Genomic DNA, 17,852 nt, shown 5'->3' with positions numbered 1-17,852 from the left:
CCCATTGTACCTTTGTTGACCAAAGCATTGAATTATGAAACTGATAATCTGCCGACCGTGGTGGGTTGCAACCAGTGTTAACAAGACTTGCACACGAATCGGAAAGCTAACAAATGGACCCACTCCCTATGGGGATATATATATATATATATATATATATATATATATATATATATATATATATATATATATATATATATATATATATATATATATATATGTATGTATGTTGGAGGCTCTGGACGATTAACCTCTGTACCTAATTCCTGTGGAGAGATGTGAGTGGCCCATCCTGATTTGCTCATCAAAAGCTTTGCTTGCATATGATATGAAGGTACATTTTCATATTTCCCACAAACACATAGGCACAAATGCAGCAACGTCCTTGATATTGTGGAGCTCTAGTCTTTTGAGATGGTGGGAGAAAATCATTATTTTCTCACTTAGAAATTGCCTCTTCGTTGAAATGGTGCACCCTGGAATTTTGCTTCTCTTATCGGACGCTATTTTGTTTATTTATTTTTAGAAAATGTTTCCACTGGATACGAGCGAGCAGGAGGAGGAGGAGGAGGAAGAAGAGGTTTCCAGTGGGAGGAGGGAACCCTGTGTAAGGTAGAAGTGACGCGGCGGCGTCAGACACGGCTGCTGGAGAGAGAGAGAGAGAGAGAGAGAGAGAGAGAGAGAGAGAGAGAGAGAGAGAGTCTGGCTGTGTGAGGTGGTGGTGGATTCTTAAAGGGAGGCGACGGGAGGGTAGTCAGTCGTCAAGGGGAACTTCAGGTGAATTTGTTCCGTGACCTGTGAAGGGGATTCCGAACTGCTGAAGCCATTTTATTCTTCCTATCGTAATCAATGATTTTTTTTTTTAATTTTGCGGCCGTTTGCAATCTTACGAATAACACGGGAAAATGAAAGAGGGGAATGAAGTGCTCCCACTGTCCAAGGGGAAACTCACTTGGGTGGTCAACGGTGTGGTGTTGACGAACACCTGACCGCTGTGCATGTTGTTATGGATATTATGAAGGGTTAATAGAGATATATGAGTGTCTTTAGTGTCCCAGTGGGCGTGATGTTGTGATGTCTCTCTTGTGGTCTTGGAAGACCTTCTGGCTAAAACTTATTTCTAGCAGTTTACATTGTTGGATCTCTCGACTGCTCAGTGCAAAAGGTAACGTCTCTTAGTTTTTCTAGTTCCCTTTTATAATGATGTGCTATTAGTCATGAACACGATATATCGTGAGGGTAAAATGGATGGGGGTTTCCTCGCCTCACTCGAGGAAAAGGAACGTTCTAGATATTTGTGTCTGATGCTAATGATTGCTTCAGATGTCCAGTTCTGATGTGTTCCATATTTTTTGCCATTTTAGGAATTTGTTCGCATTGGGAGAGACCTTGTTTTAACAGCCGTTTTCTCTTTTCGTTTCAGGTAAGGTGAACATTGCTGGGCGGTTTGATGTCGCATGGTAAAATACCTTTATTTTCTTAAGTAATTTATTTGGTCATTTCTGTCTTTGTAAAATTATGGAAGACAGTTGCTGGCCTTCCATTTGTAGATTTTGCAAAAGTTTAAAGCACTGTCTAAGTATTCATGCAGCTGTTAGTTAAGATGTAACTTTCACGGAGCTTCGTGAGACATGAAAAAAATTTTAGATTGCCTCCGAATTTTTTATCATTAGGAATATAAATATATGCAAATCCATTCGAAAAGAGCCCGCTCTCCAGTGGGGTACCAAATCTTACCCTCCACAAATGATTTCATGCTGAATAAGGGAACTCTGAGAGAGTAAACATACCCAGTTGTACCCAAAACAGTAAATGTGAGCGGATCCATAGAAAGCTTGGGTGCACAATGCCTCGAGTACTTTGGCTGTGTGAAAGGTAAAGAGATCGGGAAGTCCTTGTAAAGCTCTGCAAGTGTACAGATATGTTTGTATCTTTGTGGAAGAGGGTGTTGGGGGGGGGTAGGAATTCGTCATCGTTGTCGGCTAAACTACAAAGGGAATGTCGTACAAAAGGTGGGTGTGTTGTAATCCTCTGGTTTCGAGTTGGCTTTACCTTTTTAGTGAGAGTTTCCTGAAGTCCCACAACTGCCTTTGTCGTATATATATATATATATATATATATATATAGTATATATATATATATATGTCTATCTGTCCACGGCAGCTAATGTCGAAGCTGTTCTTATTTGTTTGTTGAAACGAGCTCGATGGCGACATGGCCTGGAATTTCGTTATCGGAATGTTGAGAGTAATACTGATTGTTGGCAAGGGGGCTTCAAATAATCGTTTTTATTTTGATTGGTATTGATATTACTTCTGTAATTTAGTTGTGAGGCTATGGTTTATCCCTTGTTTATCTACAAGTGTTGTGAATTTGGAGGGTAGTCAAGAAAGGGCTAACATCATCTAATGGAACTTGGCAAATAGATGGATAAGTGACCTCGAAATGCTTAACGGTTGTTAGAGAAAATTCATATATTTTCTCTCCGAGGTAGCCATCTCGAGAAGGGCACCTGATGAGTGTATCTGCCCTTTTTAATCTAATAGTGTTCACTGGTTTTGGAGATACCCCTCAAAGGTGTTCAGGTTCGGCGGTCTGAATATTTCCTAACGTCCCAGATAAAGCAATTCCCGGGAGATGTGATTCCAGCGGCTGGAAAATCAACGGACATCTCAAAGTCGAGATGGTTTGATTGTGTTATAAGAACGGAAGAGGAACAGTCAGTAAGAGAAATATTTGGCGTGAACGGAGCAGAACGCCCACAAAACTCAGAAGGGACTCACGTGGAGACTTTGCCGATATGTGGGGGGAAGGGTTGCACTCGACACAGAGAGAGAGAGCGGGGCATCTCGCTGCACGTGTCAACCGGAAAAAGGGAAACCTAGACGAAAAACCCTCTTGAGAATGATAACGATAACATTCACGTCTAAGTAGTGTCTAGGTGGCACAAAGTTTGACCATGTCACAAGTTCAAAAGTAAATAGTGAATCATAACAATTAACTTTAGGTATCATTTGCACAGAATTCATCTATATTTGTACATAGGTGGCAGTGAAGTCCAGGCTTTTATTTCTTTTCTTCGTCTTCTCGACGCAGAAAAGCAAAGTCAAATAATAGACGCGTCGTCAACAAGGAAGATTAATTCATGGGGCAGACGACATCCTGGAACACCGATTGATAAGCATTTTTAGGTTGGTCGATATTAGGAAGTATTGTCGTCACAGAAGTTAATATCCTAATAGAACATCCTCCTACTCCTCTCTCTCTCTCTCTCTCTCTCTCTCTCTCTCTCTCTCTCTCTCTCTCTCTCTCTCTCTCTCTCTTAGTGGTGTCAAAACATTCTCTGCATATTTACACGAAATCTGCTATATGCACTTAAGGTTGTAGATTCTGACTTATCCCTGCTTGGTGGCGAGTATGGAAGTCGATGACCATACTCTTTTCAACACCGGATTAGGTAAATTCATCAGTCAAAGAGTCCTTTGTGACCAGCCCATCACTGCTTCCTTAGCCAGTCCTCTCAGCTTAACTACGATTAAATAGATATGATTGCGTCGAAGACGATTTTCATTTACAAATAATTTGTGTTTCTGCCCTGTTTTGAGTCTAGATCAGTGACGCACTGGTCTCGTTAAACCGTCTGAATAATTAATTCCCCTGTCCCATGACGTTTTCATAGCGATGTGAACATTACTTTATTGTCAAATAGAATATATTACATCTTAAACAGGTTCTTTGGATAAAAAAAAAAGATACTCCATTGTGCTGGGATACATAATTATGAAACGCTATAGTAATTTTGGATTCATCCACTCCATCGTAGTCAGCAAGCTTTCGAATACTTTTTGTAACATCATACTATGTCTCAGAGATTTTTTTTACTATATCAGGATTTTTAATTACAGTTTAATACCCTTGTTCTGATTCAGTCTTGTTTCAGAGAAGAAAAGAAATGAGAATAAAAGGAGCCAGGCGTCCTAATATGTGAACAACAAAACTTACAGAAATTCCCCTTTTTTGTCCGGATGGATATAAATGGATAACTGTTAATCAGAAATTCTCCTTTTTGTCAGTATGGATATGAATGGATTACTGTTAATTGGGTAGGTGACTTGAATTATGAATGGATAATGTTGTCACCTACATATAATCTTAGAACGTCTTTCGCAAGTACTCCTGCCTCCAAGTAGTTTTAGTTTTCTGTAAAAGAAAACCTTTGAGACGGCTTTGTATGTCCGTCCGCACTTTTTCTGTCCGCCCTCAGTGCTTAAAAACTACTGAGCTAGAGAGCTCCAAATTGGTTTGTTAATCATCCACCCTCCAATCATGAAACAAAACAAATTTCAGCCCTCTAGCCTCAGTAGATTTTACTTTATTTAGGGTTAAAGTTAGCCGTGATCGTGCGTCTGGCACCGCTATAGGTGCCAATAACGCAGGCCACCACCTGCCCGTGGCTGAGTTTCATACAGCGTTATACGCTGTACAGAAACTCGATCCTAGAATGTCTTTGTTATCTCTTTGAATCAGGTGAAAGGATAATTCACTGAGATGGCTAAAAAAAATATCGTTTTGTATTTGAGCCTTCAGTTTTTATGGTTTACTATGTTCAGGATTTCCGTTAAGCTTTGAAATTCTGTTATTGTTGGAATCCCTATTCTTGTGTCTTACTTTCTTTTCTCTTGCTTTGCAAGTTTATAGCCTTTACAGTGCTGTTCCAGAAGTGTTCGGTCATTTTGAATTATAGTCTAGTGAAAGGAATATCTTTCCCAGCATATGCACCAGCTCACTGTTATTCTGTCATATTGACGAGCGCAAGGCCTACTTGTAACCTGTCAGCTCCAGTGACATGACTTCGGCAACATGACGTTCATTGGACTTAGTTCCTATCATGGCGTTCTTGGAGGAAAAGCGGCATGTCTCTCGTCAAGGTTTTTTTGAATGGTTTCCAGTGATTGATTTAGCCCTCGCTAGACTTAGGCATTGGGTTACCCAACTCAATTGACCAAGCATATAACAAATCATGAAGCTTGAAAGATGACTAATAAGGTGCCCGTGCTTAGGTTGATTCATTGTTGTTATCTGGTGTTAAAACTGCGTGGGTCACTAATGCTGCCCGTGCTCGGTCCCTTTTCGTGTTTTAAGTTACTCCCCGTGTTATCGTTTTTCTTTTCCCTTCTACCTAATGGAGTTTGCTTGCTTTGTGGTTTATAGGATTTTTATACAGTACCGATCATTGAAATGGTCCTACAGATTTTTAATGAATTTTGCCTTGTGGTTTAGTGCTTCAAGAGAATTTCCTAGTGGGGATGAAAGAACTTGTGTCTCGTGTGAGGTAATGAGACTTTTGATGTGTTAAAGAGGGGTGTTAGTTGGAGTTTGGTTTTTAATCTCTTTATGCCGAAGGTGGAAGCATGCCATGATCGGGAATTCGTAAAATGCACCGAAGGATACTCTTATAAGTTATGGAGCGAACTAAGCTCACAAGTCGCATAAAAACGATTTGTTTGTCCCCGCGACGCCACATTTATTCAACCTGTATTTGACTGGCACTCGCAATCGACCTGATCATTTACGATCTTGTTTGTTTCCCGTGGCACTGGGAACCCCCCCTTCCCCCTCCACATTCCCCCTCCCCACCCCTTCACTGTAGGTGGTTGCGGAACTGGGGAGAGTGGCTTAGAGGAGCTGGTGCCGATCTGTCGTAACACGTCTGGTTAGCTTGTGTAGGAGGGGCAGCAGCAGCAGCAGCAGCAGCAGCAGCAGCAGGAGGCAAGCAGGCAGCAGGCATCCCAACGGCTTCGCCTCGTGTTCCCCTCTTTCGCAGGTGGTGCCTCTGTTTCTGCAGCCTCTAGTTTCACAACTTATATTTAAACTCATATTTTAATTTGAACATAGTTTCGATGTTTTAGTTGAATTATTTCAAATGTTGCTGTTATGACTCGGAGTCAGCGAGCATTACACGGAACAATTCTAAAATGCCACTGAATGACAGACCACACTGACCTTGTTGGAAGCAGAGAATACTCGGTGATGATTAAAATAGCAAGTAAGTGATAAATCAGCTTCCTGTTCTGTGTATTGTCCTCTAAGCAGCCATATGGCGTCCTCGGTGTAAGATTGTCGTATTCTTTTCTTTTTCTGTGAATACACGACTAAAGGGGACCGGTTTCCTGAAAGAGCGAACCAGCGTTGCAGCGAGATTGGGGCGGGAATCCTCTGTGAGTGGTCCCGTGTTGGAAATCGTAGGAAATCAGTAGTACCTGCTGGAGGCGAGGGCGCAGCAGTTGCAACAACGGTTGGAGGAGGAACAGTAGCAATAGTAGTATCCACGGGAGAAAGAAGAGGAGGAGGAGGAGGAGGAGATGGAGGAAGAGGTGGCGGCGGGCGGAGGACTTGAGACGCGCCAGGGTTGAGATCGATAGGAGGTGGGGTGGGTGGTCTCGGGCAGCGGTCCTCCACGCCACCACACTACCGCCACCACCGACCTGTCTTTGTTGTCTGTGTGTATATGTGTTTGTTTGTGTGTCTGTGTGTCTGTACGGCAGGGCTTTCTTTCACATTGGATTGTTGTGATTTTTCGTTCCTTTACTCATCTCGGATTCTTAGTGAAAATGAAAGATTGGTTCGTCGTTTGTTGTAGCTACTTTCCACCAAAGTTTCTTCGCATTACCTGGATTTGTATTGGAAATGAAGTTTTGATTAAAATCCACTAAATCTCTCTCTCTCTCTCTCTCTCTCTCTCTCTCTCTCTCTCTCTCTCTCTCCTTTCGCCAGCACCGCCTCCTCCTCCTCCTCCTCCTCCTGCCACGTTCGTCCTCGTCCTCCTCTTCGTCGTCGCCGCCGCCACTGCCTTCTGGCTGGCTCTCTCTCTCTCTCTCTCTCTCTCTCTCTCTCTCTCTCTCTCTCTCTCTCTCTCTCTTTGTTGTCTGCTCCAGGTTAGTGGTTATCCTCCCCGTCTCTACTGATGGTGGTGGTAGCGGTAGTGCCTTATCCTTCCATCCTCACCCCTCCCACCCCTCCTCTCTCTCTCTCTCTCTCTCTCTCTCTCTCTCTCTCTCTCTCTCCTTTCTTCGTCGTCTTCTGCAGCAGCAGCAGCAGCAGCAGGGAGAGGGTTGGGTCATGTCCCAACTAGCAACGTATTTTATCGATCTTTTACCTAAGCTTCGATGTTCATGTTTCCGGCGAAAATAAAGAAAAAAAATCTTCAGTTATTTCAGGCTGCTTCTTGACTGAGCTCTGATTTATTGTAAATCGCTCACGTTATCAGCGGTGATAACTGCCGATTTCAAACGCAGGTTGACGATGGTAAGGTTTATTTAAATAGAAGAGAGTTAACGAAAGAAACAAAGAAAGTTGAGATTGAAAATGGCTTGACGAGCTGCTATTTTTCTTATCTCAAGTTTCGACAGTTTCGGGAAAATGACAAAATTGTAGAATAATTAATGATTATTAATTACCCTCATGAAAATGAGTTGTTTATAATGAAGGTGCTTAATGGGGTGAACGATGTAGCTAGTGGTAGGCACCTGTGGCGCCACGATAGTGTACTGTGCAGTATTATAGTAAAACTATCACGCAACCCATCCATTTTGGTAGAGAGCCGCCAAATACTTGCTTTCGAGTACACATTCATAAATTAAACTCTCTCTCTCTCTCTCTCTCTCTCTCTCTCTCTCTCTCTCTCTCTCTCTCTCTCTCTCTCTCTCTCTCTCTCTCCACCAAGTTACCGCACCTCCACATTTTCATCCATCTCCTCCGCTGGGGGCCGAATGAGGACGGGGTCAAATCCCCCTCACCCCGAGTCGCCCTTTTTCGAGTTTCATGGCCGGTGGTGGCGTTGGTGGTGGACTGTACTCCAGAATAGCATATTAGAAAAGAGATTCATAATAAACGTTATTGTTGTACTTCTGCACATACATACACCCGCACACGTACGTACACACGCACACACACAATCACCGGTCGGGTGGGTTTATTTTGTGAAAACAAGAATAATTAGCTATTGATGCTGGCGTTTGAAGTGTGGATTTTTGTAACCTCTTTGGGCCGTCCTGATCCCTGCACGTTGAAAGTCAAATGAATATGTGTGATTCTGAATCTGGTGTTATTATTATATATATATGGAATTCCCTCTCCTTTTCCACCATCGATTGGCTTTTGTTATTTATTTTTAGACAGATTTTTCCCCACTTTGCTCCATATTTTTGGATGTCGCCACCTTTTTAAAGAGCGGCATGACGGCATTGTGCTAATTTGGTCTTAGTTTTTCAGGCGCTGTGGAACAAAAGGACGAGAAAGTCCGCTGGTCTCAATAAGGGAACCAACCTTTGATGCTTCAAATTTTAGTTACTGGACTTTTTGCCATATTTTTCCTGACTTTCCCATTGTTGTGTTTTGTGGGAAATGCTGACTTTTTATCACTTCGTTACATTAAGTTATTCAACTTTTTCTCTTTTGGAGGAGCGTTCAATGGCGCATTTAGCTTTTGTTTGTGATTTTATGGTATATTTTTTCATTTTCATAAACCGCAGATGTGGGTAAGCTCGCCCGCGTTTCTTTCTGCCGCCCACCTCCAAGTATAGTGTGGGTGTTCCAGCATCTCTTGCCGGTAACTCTCCCTCCCCGCCCCTGCCTGGCAGACGAACGAACGCCCCACCACACCCTCCCCCCCTACTAAATGCCCACTTCATTCCAGCTCTCTCTCTCTCTCTCTCTCTCTCTCTCTCTCTCTCTCTCTCTCTCTCTCCCCTAGTGCCAGCCCAAGTGAGACCAAGTGAAAGGGGGGTGGGGGAGTGTCTGGGTTTGTTGAAGGGAAGGGGGCAGAGGTGGGGCTTACGAGACGGTCAGCAGCGGCTTCGACCACCAATACCATTTTATTGATTGATGATGATGATGATGAAAACGAAGAGAGAAAGGAAAAGAGTCTGATGAATAATTATTTATTATGAATTGTAATGTAGAAATATGCTGATGAGGTCGCCTCATTGTATTCGTGACAGAAAGCGCTCTTTCTCAAAACCAGGTTCCTTGATAGAATTGGATGTCAGCTTTTATGCAGTCATTTCTTACACTGGCTTCGTCGCACTGACCGTTCATTTAAAACTGTTAGTATGAAAACTTAATGTGTGTGTGTGAGGGAGGGAGGCAGATTCTCTTTGCTTTCGTAACCATGTGTTATTCCAGGTGTTGAAAAAGATGGAACATACTGATGTAGGAGTTGAGTGTTGCGTGGAAAACTGTTGCAATTGTCGTTCGTTGCATCTGAGTTTGTATAGCTTTTTGCTAACCTATTAAAAAAACGTAGGGGCATGGAATAGCGTAAAAAAATGGGAATTATCCATGAACGTCTTCAGACGGACGAAAGGGGAATTCATGTGACATATCAATGAGGCTATTTATATAGCTAACCACCATTTTTTTTTTTTGCAGATAGCTGTAAAGCAGTAAAATTTACTTGACACTAATATTGAAGCATTTCTGTAACGGGAGAGAGCGTACATATGTGAAAAGTAATCGGTTTGTTTTATATGATTTTTGTCGTCGATAAAACAAGCAATTTTTTGTTGTTGATTCCTTTCGGACAAATATTATGGATTCATCCAAGTATTCTTGGCGTCGTTATTAAATGGATTGTCTCCCTCTTTCTCTCGCACATAATGTCCTTCCGTTTCCGTGTGCGTGCTTGTTATTATACCAGCCGGAGCATTTTTCAACCTGTGTTATTTTTTCGCCCTCATTTTGTTGTCAACCCCTCACCTCCTTGTGCACTACCCCTCTCCCGCTTCTTTATGCCTCTGACCACCCCTCACCCCTATACGTGTTCACGACACTGTCTTTCATGCGGTGTCCATTGAAAACTTTGGTTACTAATTACTTCCATTTTTGAAAGTTCGGCTACGTTACAGTGCCTTTAATTGCCCATGCTTAAGAGTTAATCTTGATGCTTTGTGCCAAGGAATCACAAGGGTGACGCTATGTTCTCTTTTTTCGCCGCAGTTGGCCTATGCTTAAATGCAACATTTTATCCCGGGCGGCTTCATTTGCGGCAGACAAAAGGCGTTGCAGTGCAAGCAAGGGGCTGCCCTCTGGTGGATGCTTGCTTGTGGCATTTTACACTGGTTCTGGTCTTTTCCGGAAGTCGCCCTCCCAGTTATTTGGTCGGCTTTATTTATTTTGTTTGGAGGAGTAGTAAAGATGGAATTGGGTTTGCTCTCTCTCTCTCTCTCTCTCTCTCTCTCTCTCTCTCTCTCTCTCTCTCTCTCTCACTTTGTTGCAGTCCTCTTCAGGATAAGATTTTTTTTTGCTTAGTGGTTGGATGTAATTCGCACATTTTTCTTGACATTTCATTTGGCTCTTCTATTATTAAGTTCATCTTACTCGGAATTTATACCAAAGCAATCGTTTTAATCTTCTCTTTTCTCTTCTTTCTGTTCTCTCACTCGTTCTCTATATTTTTTTCATTCTTTCTCCTCTCATCTTCCAACCTCTATTCCTTGTCCTTACCCTCTTCCGTTTTCCAATCTGTTTCATGTTCCTCTTTTTTCTCTCGTCTTCCACATTTTATTCCCTTCCCCTTTCTCTGCCCTGCTTATACCAGCCTCTCCGTCTGTTGTGAGGCAGCATCGTAAAATCCTTCCCTAGACCTACCCAGGGACGTCCTTTGTGCTGCTCTTCTGATACCACACTTTGTTACTCATGGTCTTTTGACACTGCTGCAAGTCTCTCTCTCTCTCTCTCTCTCTCTCTCTCTCTCTCTCTCTCTCTCTCTCTCTCTCTCTCTCTCACACACACACACACACACGCATATATACATACTTATTCCAGGACTTCCGATCCCTTCACTCTTGTGATGTCTTTCTTTCATCACCCCCCCCACCCCTTCCCTCTCTTGTGCCTCACGTTTTGAACAATCTGAAGTCATGTTGTGATGTCGGGGAAAGGGCCTAATGCTCTTGACGTCTTAGTCTTACCGAAAAAAGCGAAGGAAGCCTTATACTTTTTTCTCGAAGTGGGTTGACGGAGTTTTCTGTCCTTTTTATCATCTCTCTTCTATCATACGCCTGATTGACTGATTTTGTGTGTGTGTGTGTGTGTGTGTGTTTCAATAGTTTTATCTTGGGGAATGGTCGAGAGGAGGGGGACGTTGAATGAGGTAGGCTTGGCATGGAGGGCCCTGTCTCAGAATGTCTCTAAGGGCGACGTTAGAGGCGGCAGCAGCCGTCTTAGCAGACCAACCCCCTACCCTGACCCCCATACCCCACCCGCCGCGTCGCCCTCTCCTCAATTCGCAAATAATGGAAGGCTGTTGCTATAGAGACCGCCTTAGATAGGTCTAAGGAGAGAGAGAGAGAGAGAGACTAGATGTTGGGAATACAAGTCTTTGCCGACTGCAAATTTATGGATCAGGTATAAGACTCATAAAAATTTCCCTTTTATTTTCGTTGTACGCTTTTTTTTTTCTTTTTACCTCCGTTAATGGTTGAAGCCCAGTGGCTTTGCTTTCCCCAGAGTTCATGAAACCCGTTAGAAGCATCGTCTCTGAAACATCAAAGAACTGAGAATAGCAATGTTCAGTAGGAACCCTGTTCCATATACAAAGAAGTGTCACCCTTCCATTGTTACATGACTTCCATGTATTTTTTCGGTTGTGGTGCATGGTTGGTATTGCCTTACAGCTGCAGGGTATGGACGCAACCAATAGGACTTTGTTAGGTACTATAGTGGTACTAGATATGAGTACGCCTTGGCTGGTAGGCTCGACCTTGACTTTAGCTAAGCCTTGCTTCTGATAACTGTCCTGCTTCGTTAGCCGACAAGCCTCTTTCCTTCGGCCCACTATCCCTGTCAGTTCATATTTTCACTATATATATATATATATATATATATATATATATATATATATATATATATATATATATATATATATATATATATATATATATATATATATATTGCATGGGATCAGTCATACAAATTCTCTCTCTCTCTCTCTCTCTCTCTCACACACACACACACACACACACCCTGGTCTTTCCTCACTATTTAAAAAGGGACATGCTATAATACGCTGGCATTTTGCTTTTCAGTATTGGGTGTGTGTTTGTGTGTGTGTGCGTGTACGTGTTCTTAAAGTAGTAAAACTGGCACGCTTCCACTCTACGAAATATTGTTTGTCAGTTCATGGCCTCATGGCGGTATATTGCAGCATGTTTTGTACGTTAATTTGCCTTTAAACGTCCCCATGGCGCTACGCTGCATTGTAGCTCTTTTCGGACGTTCCTCTTTGTTTTGTGTCCACTTTCGCCGTCCGCGGAATGTGGGGTTTTGTTTGTTTTATTCATTATGATATCCTAGCCCCGTGTGTAAAATATTAAAGTTGTATCCATTCGGCTGTGTTGGGCCGGCCCGTTACACTACAAAACATGTGGCCTTCCCATTTTCTTTTATGCAATTTGCATGCACTTTTAGCATAGTCTATGGTGGCCAGCCTGCGTCGACTTGACTCTGTCATTTTGAGAGTTTCTAAAAAAGTCCTTCATCCTCTATGGATTGTTGAGTCTTTGTTGTTGTGTACGCTGCGTCAGTGTGTTTGATGTTAGTACAATTTTGTCAGAGTAACTTGTATGGTTTATTTGTTCACTGGTTTCTGCTCTGTTTTGTCTTCTCACGTCATGAGCATTTTGGGTCTTGTTTTGCGAGATAGTGACTGTGTTCCTTGTTCCACACAATTAATGAATTCTCATAATAAGCGAAGTCGTAGTTTTGTCGTGAAAGAGCCTTTGCAGTTTCTGCTAGGTAGATGGCGTTGCTTGTGCTTTTAAATACCTTGAGGTTCTGACTGTGGCCTTTCTCGCTCTCCGCTATCCTCAAACCGGACGTGTTGTCCAGCGCAAATCCAGGTCGCTCGATTTTCGCCTGGTTGTCGGTCTGAGTGTTGGTGGTTTATGGATTGCTCTCTCATACCGAAGTGATTCATTTCTTCGTCAAAGTGTCTGTGGTTCTGGCATTTACCGAGCTTCAAAGACGTGATTCACGAGTTCATTGTGCTTGAAACTTGTATCTGTGAACTGGATGACGGCGTGGAACCACGTTCCCTTGTTTTGGTGAAGACCATTTCTAGGTGTTAACCGACGAGTAGTTTCAATTAGGTGAGTTTGACGCATGGCAAATGTAGATTGAACCGCGTAACGGGACACAAGTAAAAGAAATGAAGGGGTTCATGTCAATTTTCGGAGTTGATTCCAATAACCCGTGTTCCTAGTCAAAGGGCGGGGGGGAAGTTACTTCCTCCTCTCTGTTTGCAAGAAATTGCAAGAATAGACATTGCGCCGTCACTTTATCGTTTGTTACTTTCAGACCGCATTTGTTTCATCATGTAAATGTTACACTGAAAAAGTGGATCGGTTGCAATGGATTTGCAAGAGTTTTGTAGAGGGAAAGAAAAACTATTAGTATTTGGTAGATTAACTTTTTTTTGAAGACTTATTCTGGTCGTTGACATAATCACCTTGAAAGTGACTACAATCAGTGTTAGTTATGATGCTAGATTGTCGTGAAAGAGAAATTGTATCAGCACTGTTAAATGTACGGGTTGGAATTTTGCACGAGTTTTGTATATCAATAAGTCGCCTTGGTGGGTCCATACATATTGTTTCTCTCTCTCTCTCTCTCTCTCTCTCTCTCTCTCTCTCTCTCTCTCTCTCTCTCTCTCTCTCTCTCTCTCTCTCAATTTAGATTTTGTGAAGTATTGGTAAACGGACGGACTGCCTGGGAAGTGATTACTCGCAATTGACATTTAACCCTTGCCGGTCTTTTCTGTTGCTGTGCCAAGCAGTGAAAGATTGCAGAAATGTGAACAGATAGTGCAATTTCTATCAAATTTACTAATGCAGTTGACACCAGGACGTCTCGGAAATTATATAGATGTTCTTAGCGAAAATCTGACACGATAAACGCATATTCATACGGGGTTATGTCAGTACGGGCCCCGAACTGTGCAGCCTTCCACAGATAGAATATCCACTAAATTCGAAGGTAAGTGGAATTGTGTAGAATGAAAAAAACATGTATAAAAGTCTGTTAGAGGTGTCCCACAAATTCTGTTCTCGGACTGTAAACCAGTGGTTCCGTGTCATATATCTCTGAAAGTAGGACCTTGGAAGTATATTTAACAAATCTGCAGCAACACACATGCTGACTCGTTCAAGTTAGTTTGGGATGTGCACAGTATAGATTGTGCCTTTGATTACTGGAAAATGAAGGTAATTTCTCGCCTGTGTTACTGCAAATCCGTTCAACCTAGCGGATTTGTACCTATTTCAACCTGAAATAACCAGCTTCACGGGGTTTTGAGTATACGCCGTATGTTAACAGAACCAAATTGTAGGAGGAACCAATTTTCAACAACACTGCTTTTCGTGGGTTAGGTCAGATTCGACGACAATGGTCGTTGACTAAATTTTCCATGTGTACAAAGTTACACTTGAAGCAGTATGGTCGTATTTACCCTTAGATGGGCTGATTTTCACTGCTTAGTCAGCACCAAGGTGTGTAAAGATCTTCTCAAGCACGAACCCCGCGCTGCATCATCAAAGTCACCGATATATCGAGGTTCCATCTTCGTTTTGCCACTAAGTGAAAGAATTTATGGTCATTTTTTCCCGGTGGTGGCAACGTTGTCATTGTGTTATGATCGGGTCCGGGAAAATGAGAAGCGCATGAAAATATTGGGTCGTCCTTGAGAATTCAAATGTTAGTTAGCTCCAGAACTTGTAATTTTCTCTTGTTGAAAAACCATCTCGAACAGTGCTTTCCTATCTGTTGGGGACACTGATAAGTAGCTGTGTGAAATATTGAAGAGGGGCTCCCACCCCTCGCCTCCCATCCCCCTTTGCAAGTGTCTGTGAGTGTGTGTGTGTGTGTGTCTGTGCGCAAGAGATGTATGATGGGTGATGGTGGGTACAAGTTGAAGGTGAGGTGCGCGAAGCTTCCCCCTTTCCCCTTTCTCTCTCTCTCTCTCTCTCTCTCTCTCTCTCTCTCTCTCTCTCTCTCTCTCTCTCTCTCTCTGTAAGGTTCGAAGCTGCAAGCACACACACACACTAGCCGTACCTACCAGGAAGGTAACTTACCCAACGTGACTCTCTCTCTCTCTCTCTCTCTCTCTCTCTCTCTCTCTCTCTCTCTCTCTCTCTCTCTCTCTCTCTCTCTCTCTCTCTCCGATGAAATGATCATGTATAGACAGAGGTTCAGTAGGATTTTTCCGGCCCTCCTCGCCCCTCCCCATCCCTCCGTTCTCTTGTGTCTGGTGGCCCACCCCTCGTGTTCTTTCCCTTCTTTCCCATCATCTCACTGCATAGTCACAAGTGATAAGACTTGCTCATTATTGCCCTTCCTTTCATCAAGGAGAAAGCTGTTAAACTGTGTGGAAGATGACGCCCTTGCCTCTTAATGTCATTTTCATAAATGTTTCGTCGAAAGAGGCCTTATATATTGAAATGCTCTTATGCCAGGGAAAGGGCTCAGTTGGGAAAGTGTGTTTGGAGCTGGAGTGTGCTGAATTTAAGCGGTCAGAGTGTACTGAATTATAAAGTTCTTTGTCGCGGCGGTAGGTGTCCCTTTGTGGAAATCCATAAAAAAAAAAATCGGGGAAAAAAGAATTTGCATTTTTTCATTTGTTCACGAGCTAGCTGACTACACTGAGGCAAATCGCTTTCGGTATTTTTTTTTTTTTTTTTACGGTGGCAGTCTCCCCCCTTCCCACTCCCTCCCCTTATATAAATTGCCTTCAACTTAGGACTTGGTTCATTTCGACCCTTAGTCATTATGAAAACTGCGTTGTTAATATGCACGGAAGAGGAAATGTCTTAGCGTCCTTTACAAAAAAGGGTAACCAAATTGCTTTACCAAATTCGACATTAAAGTGCAACAAATTTCCGTTAAACTGCCGTGGTTATATTACGTTCAGTAATCAAGTATGTACTGCAGGCAGCAGGCTTCAGCAGGGAGCAGGACGAAAAAAAGAAGAAAAAAATCTGAAGGGGGGACCTGGGAGGGGATCTAGGTTGGCTTTGGGTCGTAATGTGATTTTCCAACCGCGTCAGATAATAAGTTTTGCCAGGTAAGTTTTGACCTCCCGTCCTTCTATTTTTCAGCCCTTTTCATCTTATCTTCCATAGGTACTTAAATGGGTCGTAGATTTTGGTAGTCAAAAGCTTAAATATTTGTCTCATTAGGATTACCACCTCATTTGTCTCAGCCTTTGTGAAGTCCTCTTTTACTGAGTCTCTCTCTCTCTCTCTCTCTCTCTCTCTCTCTCTCTCTCTCTCTCTCTCTCTCTCTCTCTCTCTCTCTCTCTCTCTCTCTACGGTGGTTGAACGCACTGTTGATGATTCAAGTGTCTGTAGCATGCGTTACATTTGTCGTGTACGATAATATTGGAAATCCATGATGACTGATGTTTGTCTTGAATGGTTATTTCATGTTAATCTCTGGAAAATTATAGTGTGACTGGCTTTTTATCGAGGATCAAAATTCATTTTTAAGCATTGTAACCAAAAAGTGCTTAAACTTGGAGACAACTTCGAATTCGCTATGAAATTTTGACTTTCAAATTGCTTGTTGAATACTGTCAAATAGTTACTAATGATTTTTTCCTTAGGGTTTGAAAGGTTTGCATTATGATAAAAATTTATTTGTTGTAGTAAGTTGCATACTTTTTAATGAAATGAAAATGTATACGTTGGTCAACCTCGCTCTTCGTCTTGGTAATTTATAACATTTTCCTCAAACATCTTCGGAATTTTCTACTCCTTGAATTAAAGCTAAATTCGTGATCGATTGCACTTGCATAACAGATGAATATGTGACGTACACGTCTGCATTACAGTGGAACAAAGTCGAAACCTGAGCGTTTTTTTTTATATACAGTATTTTAGGTCAAATGCATGTTGTCTTCTTTGACCCTCTGTTTTGTTTTCAGTGTCGAACTTCCATTTAGGTTCGGTTCGGTGAACGTAATGGGCAGGGTCATTGACCTCAACCAAATGGTTTGTGTGTTGTCTTTATTTCAAATTGGAGCAGTGAACGGCCGAATGATACAAGATTACAGTGCCTGCCCCTGCAGTGTGCACTGCCTCCACATGAGAAGACTAAGTCTCGATTCATTTGTTCGTTTTTACAAATAAGAACATTGGGACGGCTGTTGTTTTTTTATAGTTTTCAGGTGCGTAACAGATAGAGGTATGTAACTTCAATGGTAAGACGAGGAATGATGAATGGCATTTTTATTGGTTGACAGTGTCAGTTACGATGTTATAATGGAGCTTTTTCATGTGCTTAAGCATAAAAATTAAGAATAAACAGGATATAGCCGGCGCTTATTGTACGGTAGAAAAAGTCTAGTCAGGAAGTCATGTGCAGAACTACAGAGGCCGAGTTTTGTTGTATCTTTCTTGGGCGACATTTTTGGACTTATTTTTGGGTAGGTGGGGGGTTGTAGGGAGGGGATTGGAGATGAGAATGAATGAGACCAAGAAGAATTTACCTGCAGACTCTTAAGACGTTGGGGTGGCTCCATTTAGATCAATACGGTGATGCTCCTTCCTTCTTGTGTTCAAATCTCGTCCGTATATATGCCTGCTTTTAAGACCTCAGGACGATGAATGCCGTCTCTCTCTCTCTCTCTCTCTCTCTCTCTCTCTCTCTCTCTCTCTCTCTCTCTCTCTCTCTCTCTCTCTCTCTCTCTCTCAAATATAAAGAGAAATTCTTCACAAAAATTAACTTGCATCACTTGTGTGTTTTCATATATAGTGTACAGTATAGTTATATTCATAAGAAATAACTCTCGCTTTTGG

The 17,852-nt window shown here is 42.3% G+C and overlaps 1 protein-coding gene across 10 annotated transcripts in view; it reads left to right on the top strand.

The window, feature by feature from the left end:
* The window catches only part of LOC136831376 (uncharacterized), a 1,849,518-nt gene that overhangs the window by 1,757,841 nt on the left and 73,825 nt on the right, over positions 1-17,852 (top strand). Inside the window, exon 1 of one of the 10 annotated variants that reach the window (XR_010850854.1) lies at positions 12,845-13,148. The exons of 8 other annotated variants lie outside the window; for them this stretch is intronic. The gene's annotated coding sequence lies outside the window, so the exon portion shown is untranslated. Of the gene's footprint in view, positions 1-12,844; positions 13,149-17,852 lie in introns of those variants that run through there. One more of the 10 variants, XR_010850852.1, reaches the window with a different exon arrangement.

Source organism: Macrobrachium rosenbergii, chromosome 48 (assembly GCF_040412425.1).
Source record: "Macrobrachium rosenbergii isolate ZJJX-2024 chromosome 48, ASM4041242v1, whole genome shotgun sequence".
Taxonomy (NCBI): Eukaryota; Metazoa; Arthropoda; class Malacostraca; order Decapoda; family Palaemonidae; genus Macrobrachium; species Macrobrachium rosenbergii.
Note: the sequence above shows the minus strand (reverse complement) of the source record. Positions and strands in the feature narration are given on the sequence as shown.